This window comes from Mastomys coucha, unplaced genomic scaffold (assembly GCF_008632895.1).
Source record: "Mastomys coucha isolate ucsf_1 unplaced genomic scaffold, UCSF_Mcou_1 pScaffold12, whole genome shotgun sequence".
In the NCBI taxonomy this organism is placed as follows: domain Eukaryota; kingdom Metazoa; phylum Chordata; class Mammalia; order Rodentia; family Muridae; genus Mastomys; species Mastomys coucha.
Window position 1 is genome coordinate 89,436,870 of NW_022196894.1, and position 12,857 is coordinate 89,449,726.

The 12,857-nt window shown below is 45.3% G+C and overlaps 2 protein-coding genes across 9 annotated transcripts in view; one reads left to right on the forward strand and one right to left on the reverse strand.

The window, feature by feature from the left end:
* The window catches only part of Cryzl1 (crystallin zeta like 1), a 39,895-nt gene extending 32,338 nt beyond the window's left edge, over positions 1-7,557 (reverse strand). For 2 of the 5 annotated variants that reach the window (XM_031364415.1, XM_031364416.1), the window contains exon 1: positions 7,318-7,524. The gene's annotated coding sequence lies outside the window, so the exon portion shown is untranslated. Of the gene's footprint in view, positions 1-7,317 lie in introns of all 5 variants that reach the window. The other 3 variants (XM_031364413.1, XM_031364414.1, XM_031364417.1) reach the window with 3 other exon arrangements.
* Positions 7,558-8,028: 471 nt separating this feature from the next.
* Positions 8,029-12,857, forward strand: part of Itsn1 (intersectin 1) — a 183,907-nt gene continuing 179,078 nt past the window's right edge. For 2 of the 4 annotated variants that reach the window (XM_031364396.1, XM_031364398.1), the window contains exon 1: positions 8,029-8,335. The gene's annotated coding sequence lies outside the window, so the exon portion shown is untranslated. The remainder of the gene's footprint in view (positions 8,336-12,857) is intronic. The other 2 variants (XM_031364401.1, XM_031364400.1) reach the window with 2 other exon arrangements.

Consider the following 12,857-nt stretch of genomic DNA (forward strand, 5'->3'; position numbering starts at 1 on the left):
ACTCCCAGGTCACCCTAGGTGGGAGGAGCACACCCACTACTCCACACTCCCAGGTCACCCTAGGTGGGTGGAGCACACCCTACTTGCTCACACTCCCAGGTCACCCTAGGTGGTGGAGAGCAGCCCCACTTGCTCACACTCCTAGGTCACTTTACTTACTGACGAGTGAGCTTCCTCAACCATTGCTTAGGCATATTAATTCCTTCCCTATGCTTTGGTTTATTTGTTTTGAGGCAGGGTCTTGATTTGTAGTCTTGTCTGGCCTTGAACTCTGCACCTCCTTGCTGCCTCCTATGTACTGGGATTGCAGGTATGCAGCACATGCCCAGGGATAGTCATTATTACATAAACAAATCTCTGCTCCTATTTAGTCTTGACTTACTGGTGTTACCTATTTTCCAAGCAGAATTCTATACTAACATCCTGAGTTCACAACAGTTCCCTTTGCAGTTCTAGAACCACTGTTTTCTCTGTCTATTGAATCACTGACATGTGGCCTAGGTCAATAGTGTACTAGTTTCAAAGATCTGGGAGACAATTTTGCACTCCCTAGAATCTCATCTTCTTGAGAGAGAGAGAAAGAGAGAGGGGGGATAAGGATTAGTTAATCTAATTATTAACAACTGTATGGGCCGGGTAGTGGTGGTGCATGCCTTTAATCCCAGCACTTGGGAAGCAGAGGCAGGCGGATTTCTGAGTTTGAGGCCAGCCTGGTCTACACAGTGAGTTCCAGGATAGCCAGAGCTATACGGAGAAACCCTGTCTCAAAAAAACCAATAAATAAATAAATAAATAAAACAAAAAACCAAACCAAAACAAAAAAACCAACTGTATGGGATCAAAACTATTCTCCAAGCTACAACATAAAGGAAAAAATTGTTTAAAAGTACTTTCTTTTCGTTATAATCTGTGTGTCTGTGTCTGTATGTTTTGAAGGATGGCTCGATAGGTCAAGGCACCTGCTGTCAAGTATGACAACCCAGTCCTACAATCCCCATGGTAGAAGGAAGGAGAGAGATGATTCTCCTAAGCCAGCCTCTAACCCACACATGCACATGTGCACACCTACACACTAAGGTCAATACATAAGAATGTGATTGGCAGATTATGCTATGAGCGAATGCCTGTGCAGGACAGAGAGGAACGCTGTCCTCTGGAGCTGGAGGACAGGCTTTGGGAGTCACCCGATGCGATGCGCTGGGAACAGATCCCTCCAGGGCTAGGCTCTCTCCAGCCAGTAAAGGGGCAGCTTGGCTTATTTATGTATTTATTTACTTCAAAAGTAGATATAAGAAATTCAAGATCAGGAAGTAGCATCCGTTTTCCAATCCTCCCTCCCTTTCCGCCCCTCATAAAAACGGGAATTCCAAGCTCTGAGAACTGAAAGACTGGAAGATCATGAAGGCCCACCCGGCTTCTTAGGCACCCGCCTGGGTTAACAAAAGACTCGATTCACTAATAAAACTTTGAATGAACTTAGAGATATTTGCACATAGATAATAACTAGACATCTGATAAAATTAAAGATGAGGATGTGCCCTCTCATTTCTAAGAATGTTATATAATTTGAAAAATTATATGGCTCGATACAAACTTTGCTATCAAAAAGTGCTGTGTAATTTATCTATTTATTTGTTTGTTTGTTTATTTATTTATTTATTTATTTGCAGTGCCGGGGATTGAACCCAGGGCCTCATCCATGTTATGTAAGTGTGGTACTACTGAGTACATCTCTAATACAACAGTTAAAGCCTTTTATGTGCTCTTGGTTTTGTAATAGAGTCTCCCTGTGTAGCCCAGAATATACTTGAAAGGTTTAGCTGGCCTTAAACTCCTGATCTACCACATCCGGCTTATACAACTTTTCAATGATATCAAGTATGTGGGGGCTGGAGAGATGGTTTAGTGGCTAACACTCTGGCTGCTCTTGCAGAGAACCCAGGTTCAATGAGCAGCAAGCACACTGAGGCTCACAACTGTCTGTGACACAAGTCGTAGGAGACCTACTGCTCTCCAAAGACACAGATCTACATTCAGGCAGGACACCCAGACACATAAAATAAAGTAATAATAATTATTAAACAAGGCCGGGCGGTGGTAGCACATGCCTTTAATCCCAGCACTTGGGAGGCAGACGCAGGTGGATTTCTGAGTTTGCGGCCAGCCTGGTCTACAGACTCGGCTGTGCAAACAGAGGGACACCCTGACATACACTAAGCACCCAACTGTAGGCCCTAGTACTTAATAAAAGTAGGACTCTGCCAGGGGATTTCTCCAGAGCCAAGGGGAAGGGATGTCAGGCAGCTTCATTTTTGTTATAACAACAAGAACTATACTGGCTCATCTGCTACACTAGACTCCCCACGGAGCTCCTCTCTTAATGACTGTAAATAAACCTACACTTTCAGGGTGGAAGTACCCTTCAAAGCCAACAGACACATGAGTAGATGTCCATTACAGGATGGACACAGATGATCTGGTAGTGGTGTCATCCTGGACACGTCACAGGTCTGGCACATAATGTGTTGTCATAAAACTTAACAAAAAATGTTTTTTCAGACAAGGTCTCTCTATGTAGTCTTGGCTGGCCTGGAACTCACAAAGATCTGCCTGCCTCTGTTTCTAGAATGCTGGGATTATAGTGTGCACCACCACAAAGACTTCTTGTAATTCTTTTTTTTTTTTTTTTAAGATTTATTTATCTATCATATGTAAGTACACTGTAGGTATCTTCAGACACCCCAGAAGAGGGCATCAGATCTCATTACAGATGGTTGTAACCCACCATGTGGTTGTTGGGATTTGAACTTGGGACCTTCAGAAGAGCAGTCAGTGCTCTTAACTGCTGAGCCATCTCTCTAGCCCCGACTTCTTGCAATTCTTATTCATGTACATATGAGTGACTGTGTGGTAGTATGCCACTTGTAAACAGTGTCTACAGAGGCCAGAAGAGGGCACTGGATCCCATAGGACTGGAATTACATATGGCTGTGACCTGCCATGTAGGTGCTAAGAATGAAATCCAGGGTTCTCAGAAGAGCAGTCAGTGTGCCCTTAACCAGTGAGATGTCTCTCCGGTCCCCTGTAAGAATGTTTCGCTTGTATTTACAAGACAACATCTAGCCGTGTAGACCTAAATGACCTGATATTCACTATGCTGACCAGGTTGGACAGGAATGTGCAGAGAGCGTCTTGTGTGCCTGACTTTAATATGAAATTTAAAAAAATAAAAATGAAGTTATGTGATCCTTGCTCTTAGAAGTACTTAAATAGGCTGGACACCATTACAGGGCTCCAGCATCAGGTGAGTGGGAGGGACAAGGGGCAGATGACTTTCAAAGTCTCTTCTAGCACATACATTTTGTTCAACTTGATAGAGAGAGAGGAAGAAAAGGTATAAGCTAGGAAGCAGACCGTGTGTGCTCAGAGCTGTCAAATGTGGCTTTATCCACTCACCAAGTGCTCAACACTGCCTGGTGAGCAGGGAAGCACCCATCAAAGACCTGTTGTTTAAATCACAAAAGAAAAATTGTTTGGTTTTTGGTTTTTTGAGACAGGTTTCTCTGTGTAGTCCTGGCTGTCCTGGAACTCACTCTGTAGACCAGGCTGGCCTCAAACTCAGAAATCCACCTGCCTCTGCCTCCCAAAAGCTAGGATTAAAGGTATGCCCCACCACTGCCCGGCCATAAAAGAAAAATTTAATACTTTCTCCCACCCTCCTCCATGAGAACTATAGTCTATTCAGTTGCTTTTCACTTCAGAGTGTACATGGCTTTAGGGCTGAAGAGGGGGCTCAGTGGTGAAGAGCACTGACTACTCTTCTAGAGGACTCTCGTTCAATTCCCAGCACCCACATGGTGGCTCACAACCATTTATAACTCTAGTTCTAAGGGAACCTGATGCTTTCTTTTGGCATCTGAGGGCACCTAACACAAATGTTAAATACTTAAATACATGAGGGCAAAACACCCAGAAAAAAAATAAAATAAAATACATAAGATGTTGATCCTCTAGGACTGGAGTTACATATAGCTGTGACTTGTCATATAGGTGCTAGGAACTGAACCCAGGGTTCTCAGAAGAACAGTCAGTGAATTTAGCTACTGAACTGTCTCCCTGGTCCCCTGTAAGAAGGTTTTACTTATATGTTTTAGGTATCAGATATTTAAATGATACAGTGAATTCTTAAATAAACTAAAATAAAAAATACCTAGATTTCTTTCATTAGCTATTTCCCTGTCAATATACTCGGGGGTGGGAGTGGTTGGCTAGAAAGGTAGAAGGCCATTATCTCTAATACTGTTACCCGATATGGCCATTTAGTATGGTATGATGCAGAGCAACAGAGACTTAACCTGTCATTTACCTTTCTGAATTGGGCTACCAGGGCTAAAGGCAGAAACCACGTGATGAATGGGGCCTTTCCGTTAAGGTGGCCTGGTCACATGACACTGGGACACTCCACATGGAGAGATGTGAACATCGAGGCAGGTAACTGACAAGTATTTCTTAGCCTTTCCCCCTCTTGTCCAGTAAGTAAATCTCTACCTGTTAACATTACAGCAACCTGTAAATTATGAGCCTACTTGCCAGTTCATGATAGGGTCTTGAAGAAGATAGGGTCATTTACATGTGGAATACAAATTATAACTTTGATTTTAGTATGTACTGAAAGTGAGAGAGGAGGTTTTTGTGCTCCTCTCTCAGCTCTGTAGTCTACTTCCTTTCTTGGGAGTGCCATCTCTGTTTGTATTCCATGCCTAACTCAGAAGGCATGAACTTTCCTGTCTCTCCTCCTGGTGGCTGCCAGGATTCTCACCTAACCTATACTATGTTTCCCTTCAAAACTCTATAAAAATGTCCTTGACCTTCCTCACGGGAAGACACACAAAGAACTGAAAGAGGAAACAACCCCGTAAAGTATATTATATAAAAATGGAAGGAGATCACTTTGTGAAACATTATATTCTACCATGTTTATTTACAGTGCAGAGGAGGCTGAGGCCAGCCAGCCTGGACCAGCTACTTAGACAACCAGGAGATGCTGTCTGTGGCCCTTTGCTCTGTTTGATTGCGTTGAGGCAGTCTCACTAAGTTGTCTAGGCTGGCCCTGGACTGTCAATCCTCCAGGCCTGCACCATTAGAGGGAGACACTGTGAGCTCAGAGTGAACCATTTCATTTTCTCAAGCCTTTCCCAGCCCTCCTCCTTGAGGGAGGCACACAAATGAATCAGGACTTTCTGGTCAGAGGCTCAAGAATCTCCTTCAGGTCTTCACCTCTCTTCTTAATTGAGCAGCATGGAGAATTGTAAAATTACCAAAATATTCTACCACAGATGCTAGGCAGCTCTATCTTTGTTTGAGACAGGGTCTCTCTATGAAGTCCTGGAACTTGCTCTTAGACCATGATGGCCTTGAACTCAGAGAGATCTGATTGCCCCTGCATCTCAAGCACTAGGATCAAAGGTGTGCACCACCGTGCCTGGCCAGGCAGCTCGATCTTAATTTACAAAAACTTATTAAAACTGTATATGTATAGGTGCTTTGCTTGTGTGTGTGTGTCTGCATTCTGCCTGTGTGTCCTGTGCCATTGGATCACAAGAGGTCTTCAGATCCCCTGGAACTAAAGTAACACAGATGTTGTATGGCTGTGAGCCCTGGTCCTCTGGGACAGTAACAAGTGCTTCTGTGCTGAACCAGCTCTCCAGTCTTGGACAGCTTGATTTTTACATGGGGAACACTGCTTTAAATATGAACATCTCATCTCCTATATGCTGAAACAGAAGCATGGAGGAAATTAGTTAGAAAAGTGAGTAATAATTATACACTGCAGTGGTTGATGCCTAAGATTTAGAACTCCTAAGAGACAAGATCCCACAACAGGACACAGGATGCTGCAGTATGAGCATTTGTGTATGATCTGAGTATGGTATGTAATGCACTCATTAAGAAAGTTGGCTTTAAATAAACATTATTTTTTCCTAGTATTTTTGTAAGCTCAGCATCGTATCTTGAAAGTAGTTCTGAACCCATGTAACAGAGCAGCAAAGGGATGGTCGCAGGCAATCACATGACTAGCACTGCTGAGTTTCTGCGATAGTCCCTTGTATCACCTGGATTTGTATAGCCGCTAACAGCCACAGGTGGCTACTAAGCACCTATATGGTGTTCCTTTAGGATGAAGGTATACTGTGAGGGTAAAACGCACAAGGGATCTGTAAGCTTTGGTATTTAAAGAATACACTGTCTCATTTAAATATCTGATTTCTTTAAAGGTTGAAATAATATTTGGATAAACTTGTTTAAAAGTAACATAAAATTTGCCGGGCAGTGGTGGTGTACACCTTTAATCCCAGCACTTGGGAGGCAGAGGCAGGTGGATTTCTGAGTTCGAGGCCAGCCTGGTTGGTCTACAGAGTGAGTTCCAGAACAGCCAGGGATACACAGAGAAACCCTGTCTCGAAAATCAAAAAAAAAAAAAAAAAAAAAAAAAAAAAAAAAAAAAAAAAAAAAAAAAAAAAAAAAAAAAAAAAAGAAAAAAAGAAACATAAAATTAATTCCATGTGGTCTCTTCACTGTCCAAATGTGGCTCCCAGGAAATCTAAAAGGACCTAGGTGAGTTTTGCATTGCCTGTCTTGGACAGGCAATGCAAAACTCAGCTACTGTGGACTGGCTATACTTGGGAGCTTGTTTAAAATTCCCATACTCAAAATATTTTTTCAAACAAACAAACAAACAAACAAATGCAAACCACCAGGCCCAGATCCAGAATCAGTATCTGCGCCTCATCACGACCCTGGGATAACTGTTTAGTATGGCTCAAGTATGGAAGGCTCAACGAAGCAGGCAACTCAATGAAGCAGGCAATTCCCGACCAAGGCCCATTACTGTGAACACCCACCCTTGCTTGCTTTAGGAAACAGCTTACTGGAAATGCAAAGAGAAGAGTAAGAAAGGGTGACAGGGGAAGCAGTAATGGAGACAGCATTAGAAACAGGGATAGGGAAAAGCTGAGGCGGGAGGATTCAACCCAGGAGGAGTAAGGCAGTTCTAGACCTTTGCCTGCATAAACGCGGAGGACGAAGCAAAGATCAGTCTACAATCAAAACCTATCTAGGGTCAAGAACTGTCTGTCAAATCTAGTATTACCCGCCCCTCGGCGGCCTCAGCCAAGCTAGGCCTGAGCCAGAGCAGCTCTGAGGTCGGCGAGTGATGCGAAGCACCAATCTCCCCAGGGTTAGACAGCTCCTTCAGGCGTTTCTCCATCTTTTGCCCAAAGTCCCATTTCACGAGACACACATCCTTCCTGGGCTCACCTGGCTCGGAGCAACCTCAACTGCCAGCGCCTTCGCCGCCGCCACCTTCCCAGTCCTTCTGCGGAGAGCCCGCCTTCTTGGGTCCAAACAGTACTACCATTGGTCAGACTGCCCGTCACTACCGCAGGATGACCGATCTGGGGGAGGCTGTGACGAACGCCATAGCAACCGAACCCGGAACTACAACTCCCAGCATGCTCCTCCCCGTAGAGAGGCAAGTCGCCGCCCCAGGGACCACCAATAAATGGGAGAAATTGGGCGTTGCCAAGATGGGTTCTGTTTTATGCAAATTAGAGTAAAAGGCCACACCCTTCCTCATTCCAACCGTACCCCCTACCATCTTTCTTCAGTCTTTGTCCCTCTTGCCTTTCGTCCCCACGTTCTTTCTGCAAAACCCTTAATTTAGTTGAATGTATCCTAGCTACTGTCGCGCATAGAAAAGAGCAAAGCGCCAAATCGTGATACAGAAGTCTCCGCACACATAGACCAGAAACCTCTAGTTGCGCCTTCATGGGACGAGACAAGGGATGGGAGGAAAAAAGGGGGGGGTGGTTCCCGAACCACTTAATTGGTTGATCTGGTTGTCACTCTGCACACCTCCATTTCCTTTGGCTCTTTTTTTTTTTGGTCCACCTAGTGGGCGGAGTCACAGGGGAGAAGGCGTGGTCTTCGCTGTCCGATTGGCAGGCGGTTGTCCCCGCCCATCTGTGGGCGGAGGGGCGGTGGCGGAGGGAGATGAGGAGATAGGCGGGAGTGAGGGAGCGAGGGAGTGAAAGAGGGCGAGAGGAGTGGAGCGGCGCGGGGAGGCCGCGCAGCTTGGTTGCTCCGTAGTACGGCGGCTCGCGAGGGAGCATCCTGAGCGGGCTCCGGGACGGCCGGGAGGCAGGCGGACGGACGGACGGACGGACGGGCGGGCGGGGATGGTGTGCGCGGCCGCGGACCCTGCGTTCCTCCGCGCGGCGTGCGGGCTGCACTGATTTGTGCGAGGGGCGGCCGCGCGCACCCGCCCGGAGATGAGGTGAGGAGCTGACGCGGGCGGCCTGGCGCGCGGGCGGGGGTCGGCGATGGCCGCCCGGGGTCGGGTCCGGCGGCCGGGCGCGCGTCCTCGCGGCCGCCGTCGCCGCTCCTCTGGGTCTCATCCTCCCCGGGGGCGGCGGGGCGGGCGGGCTGGCCGCGGCGGTGGCAGCCGCGGGACGGGCTCGGGCTGAATGGGCGTCCGCAGCCGCGGCCGGCGCTCCCGAGGGGACATCGGGGCGGGCGGTCCTTCCACCGCTGTCCCCTCTGCCCTCGTCCGCCGGAGGGTGGCGGGCTGGCCCGGCCTCCCGGGGATCCCGAGCTCGCGGGAGCCGCGTCTCGCCGCCCGCGGGTGCCCCGGGCCTGGAGTCCCCGGCTCATCCTTTTTCTCTAGCGCCTGCTTGGAATACCCTGTCAAGTGAAGGGCGGTCAATGCCGTTCGGGCCGAAGTGGTGCGGCCGGGGCTAGCTCTGATGGCATTTAACAGAAAGCGGCTCCCCTTGCAGCGGGCGCGCGTCCCCTGGTCGGCCGCTTCGCCCTTCTTGCGCACGCACTGACTCGGGTGTCTACTGTGGACCCAGGGCACAATTGCGGTCCCTTCTGGGGGTTGGGGTTGGGGGGACGGAGACCAGGAAATGCAATTCCCAGAAAAAAAAAAAAAAGAAAGAAAAGCAAGGAGGAGCTGGCTGGATCTCCCTTCACTTCTGTTTGCCCTTGCTTCGCTGATTCTCTTGAGCAGTCTATTGTTGTGATTCGGCTTTGCTTTTGAAGGAATAGATTAGTGGCTTCTTGCAGCAGCTTGAGGGTGTAGAGGTATTTAGTAGCATCTTGAATGTGAAAGTTTGCGACTTTGTCCTCATCCCTGTTTTTCGGAAAACAGAGCCAACCTGAAAATGTAAACGCATGCAGACTCTGGCCAGATGCGGTTCTTTTGTGTTTATCTGTTGGTGTCTTTCTCTTGGTACTTCGTTGTCAGAAACACAGAGGATATACATATATAAAAAAAAGAGAGTCTGATAAATAGCATAGATAGTGAAAACATAGGAACAAATGTCTGTGGAAAATATCAGCTCTATTTTCAGGGAGGCCGGTTTACTAATCTCGGAGAACTGATGAAGAGAAAGGCTTGCTCATGGATTATGTAGTAGACAGGATGTGAGGGCAGGAGCTAGGACCAGGAGCCCGCTGGCCAGCTGCTTGGCAGGGTACTTCTCTAAATGCTCCTGACTGGAGGAATGTATTTATTTGTTGGAATACTTTTATTTTTAGAAGATGTTAACGGTGACAAGTGCAGACGTTTCAGCAACCATTATGGTTATGATTTGTGTTTTTTTTTTACTAGTTTGCTTGAAATGTTTTGTGTGTGTGAGTTTTCTTATAACTTAAGAACTTTTTAAAAACATCTTTCTGTAGGAGATATGTGAAGAACTCAGGAAACTATAAGGGATTTAAATTAAGAAGTGAAGGACACTGATTTGGTGACAGGGCATAGATATTTCTATACACTTTTAAGTAGCCACAGTAAGGTGCCTCTCTGAGAGTACATGTTTAAAAAATGGTATTTAGTTAAAAAAAAAAAAGTGTCTGTTACTGAAGTTGCTGAGGATCGTGGTACCGCCACAAAACTATTATTATTCTGCCTGAGTAAGAGAGGAAATGAGCACATTTTAATGTACTTTGGAACCCTGTGGATTGTTCAGATGCTGAGCATTGTGAAATAGGGCATAAAATGAGTGGTGGCAAGTTAGTTCCCTGAAATGTTTGTCCCTCAGCATTTTCTTTTCTTTCTTTTTCTGTTTCTTTTGCTAGCAGTTTCCTTTTCCTCTGGCTATTCTAGATTGAGACACACCCTTAAAACACTTCTAAGAGATTAAAAGGGAGGCCCTAGTAAATTCCTCTGCCCATGCTTTTTCTCTTTTGGTGATTGAACCAGGACTTGGAGCATGCTAAGTGTGTGGCCCGGCACCTAGCTACACCCCCAGCCTCACATTGTCTTTGTGTGTGGTGCTGGCATTTGAACCTGGGGCCTTGTGCTAGGCAAGTGCTACACAATCTCTAGTCTCTCATCCTTTTAATTTGCTAAACTTGTGACTTAGAGAAAATTAATTACATGGAGTTTGGACTTAGTCAGACTTCTCTTTTTAGTGACTCCCTCCTGAATGGCTCCACTTACTGGCTTCATCTGAGTCTAGCATTCAGATATCTTTACATCAGCTGAACAGGTTTCTAGTCTCCAGCTCAGTCAGACAATGGGAAGTAGCCAGTATTTTCAAAAAGTTTCCAGGAATTTCTCCAGGCCAGAGAATTTGGAGAACCTTGGCAGTGTGCTTTTTTCTTACTGAGTGTCTCTGAAGTGGATAGCAAGCTTTTCAAGTGGCAGAGGTTTTACATGCTGTGATAAAATGTTTCAGAAGGGCAGAGTTGTTGGTGGTCTGCCTGGAAACGAAACTATGCCCTCTGGATACTTGCAGAGTGAATGGGTGAGCCACACTGCAGCGATCCAGGTGTTTTAAGGCTTTGCCTGCCAAGTTGGTCACATCACAGAGTAGTCACAAGTGCTGTATCTTAGTCAGTTCCTCTAAACTTGAACAGTATTAAATGTACAGTCTTGCTGGGTGATATGCTAGAAAGATGTCTAGCAAATGTTACCCTGAGGACTCAAAATTTAATGTAGTGTCTAATCATTTCACATATCATTTTATAAATGATAATCCTGACATAAGAATCACTTCTAGAAAATATGGACAGTAGGTATGCTTTCCAATTTGACTTTCATGATATATGACCTTTACTCCCCTTTACTGAGTCTACCATAGGGCCCAATAAATTACAGATTTTATATGGGTGAATGCTACATATGATGCCAAACTCTGAAGAATATGGGACTTCATCACATATTGTTAATGACTTAGATTGTAGTCACCAAACCTCTCAATACCTCAGTTTTCTTTGCTAAAAATGGGAAGAATGGTAGTGGACTTTGCATACCTCTATGTGCCTAGGCTTGCCTCCAAGTGCTGGGATTTCAAGCATGTGCCACAGTGACCTACACGTAAACACAGTCAGTTATTAAGTAGTAGTTCACACTGATGGGAAGAATTGGAGTGTATAACATATAAAATTTGAAAGCTAACACGTGATTTCTATACTGCTTTACTTCATGGTCACAAGTAGAAACTCATTGTTTTGTAAAGAAAGTCTCGATAATATCTTGGTACTAAATAATGTATACTTTAATAAACTACCAAGGATTATACATATAATTAAAAATAAATTTCATGATCACTTTCATCTTAATTCCTTTAGAATTACTTTAGAATCAATTTCAATCAATTTAGAATGAATAGCCTTTGTATTTAAAAAAAAAAAAAATCACACAGAAATACAGAAAAGCAAGGAAACTATGAACTACCCATAAATCCATGACCAGAGTCCTGCCTAGCAGATCATGTTTGTGTGTGCATATGGTTGTTCGTGCACAGCTTCTGGTACAGGAGTGGGATCTTGCTGTGCATGTGTGTTTCCCCACTTCCTCTCTTCCCTTGGCTAGCCTTGGCTAGCCTTGGCTAGCCTTGGCTAGCCAGGCGCTCCCTAGATTGACCAGGCTGGCGTCTAACTTGCAATGATTCTTTCCCACCCTTTGCCTAAAAGGAACGGTTTACAGAATCTCCACGGCCCCACATACACACATGAAGACTTGAATCAGGGCCTACCACTGAGCTGTTTTCTAGTTCGTTTTCATTTTCTTTGTCTCTGTCTCTGTCTCGGGGAGAGGGAGAGGATGTGCCTTGCTGTTGTGACCAGGCTAGCGTCAGTCTTACAGTCTTATGGATATCCTCTTGCTTCTGCTAACCTGGTATTGGAATTCAAGCATATACTAGCTACAATAGATTTGTTTTTTGTTTGTTTGTTTGTTTGTTTTCAAGACAGGGTTTCTCTGTGTAGCCCTGGCTGTCCTGGAACTCACTCTGTAGACCAGGCTGGCCTCGAACTCAGAAATCCGCCTGCCTCTGCCTCCCAAGTGCTGGGATTAAAGGCATGGGCCACCACTGCCTGGCCAATAGATTTGTTTTTTAACTTGTTTTCTCACCATCTTAAAAAAATCTGTCCATGTCTATAATATCAATTTAATAGTTGGATAATATGTCAGTTTATGGATCTGTGAGAATTTGGCCAGCTTATTAGACATTAGTGTGGTGTGTCATTTTCCACCCTTGCTATCTGTTTCCCTGTAGTGACTGGCTCTTTCTAATTGCATTTCTTTTTAACTTATTTTTGAAATTTTACTAATTTTCAAAAATTTTTATTTGTTTTGTCCGCATTTATTTTTTCCTAAACCATGTATCACCATGGTGATGCCCAAGGAGGCCAGGGCATTGGATCCCCTGGAACTGGAGTTACTCATGGTTGTAAGCCACCATGTGGATGCGAGGGATTGAACCCTGGGTTGCCTGGAAGAGTAATCAGTCTCTCCAGCCCCTATGGGCATTTCTTAAGATTTTTTTTTCCCTTATAGATGTGTTTCT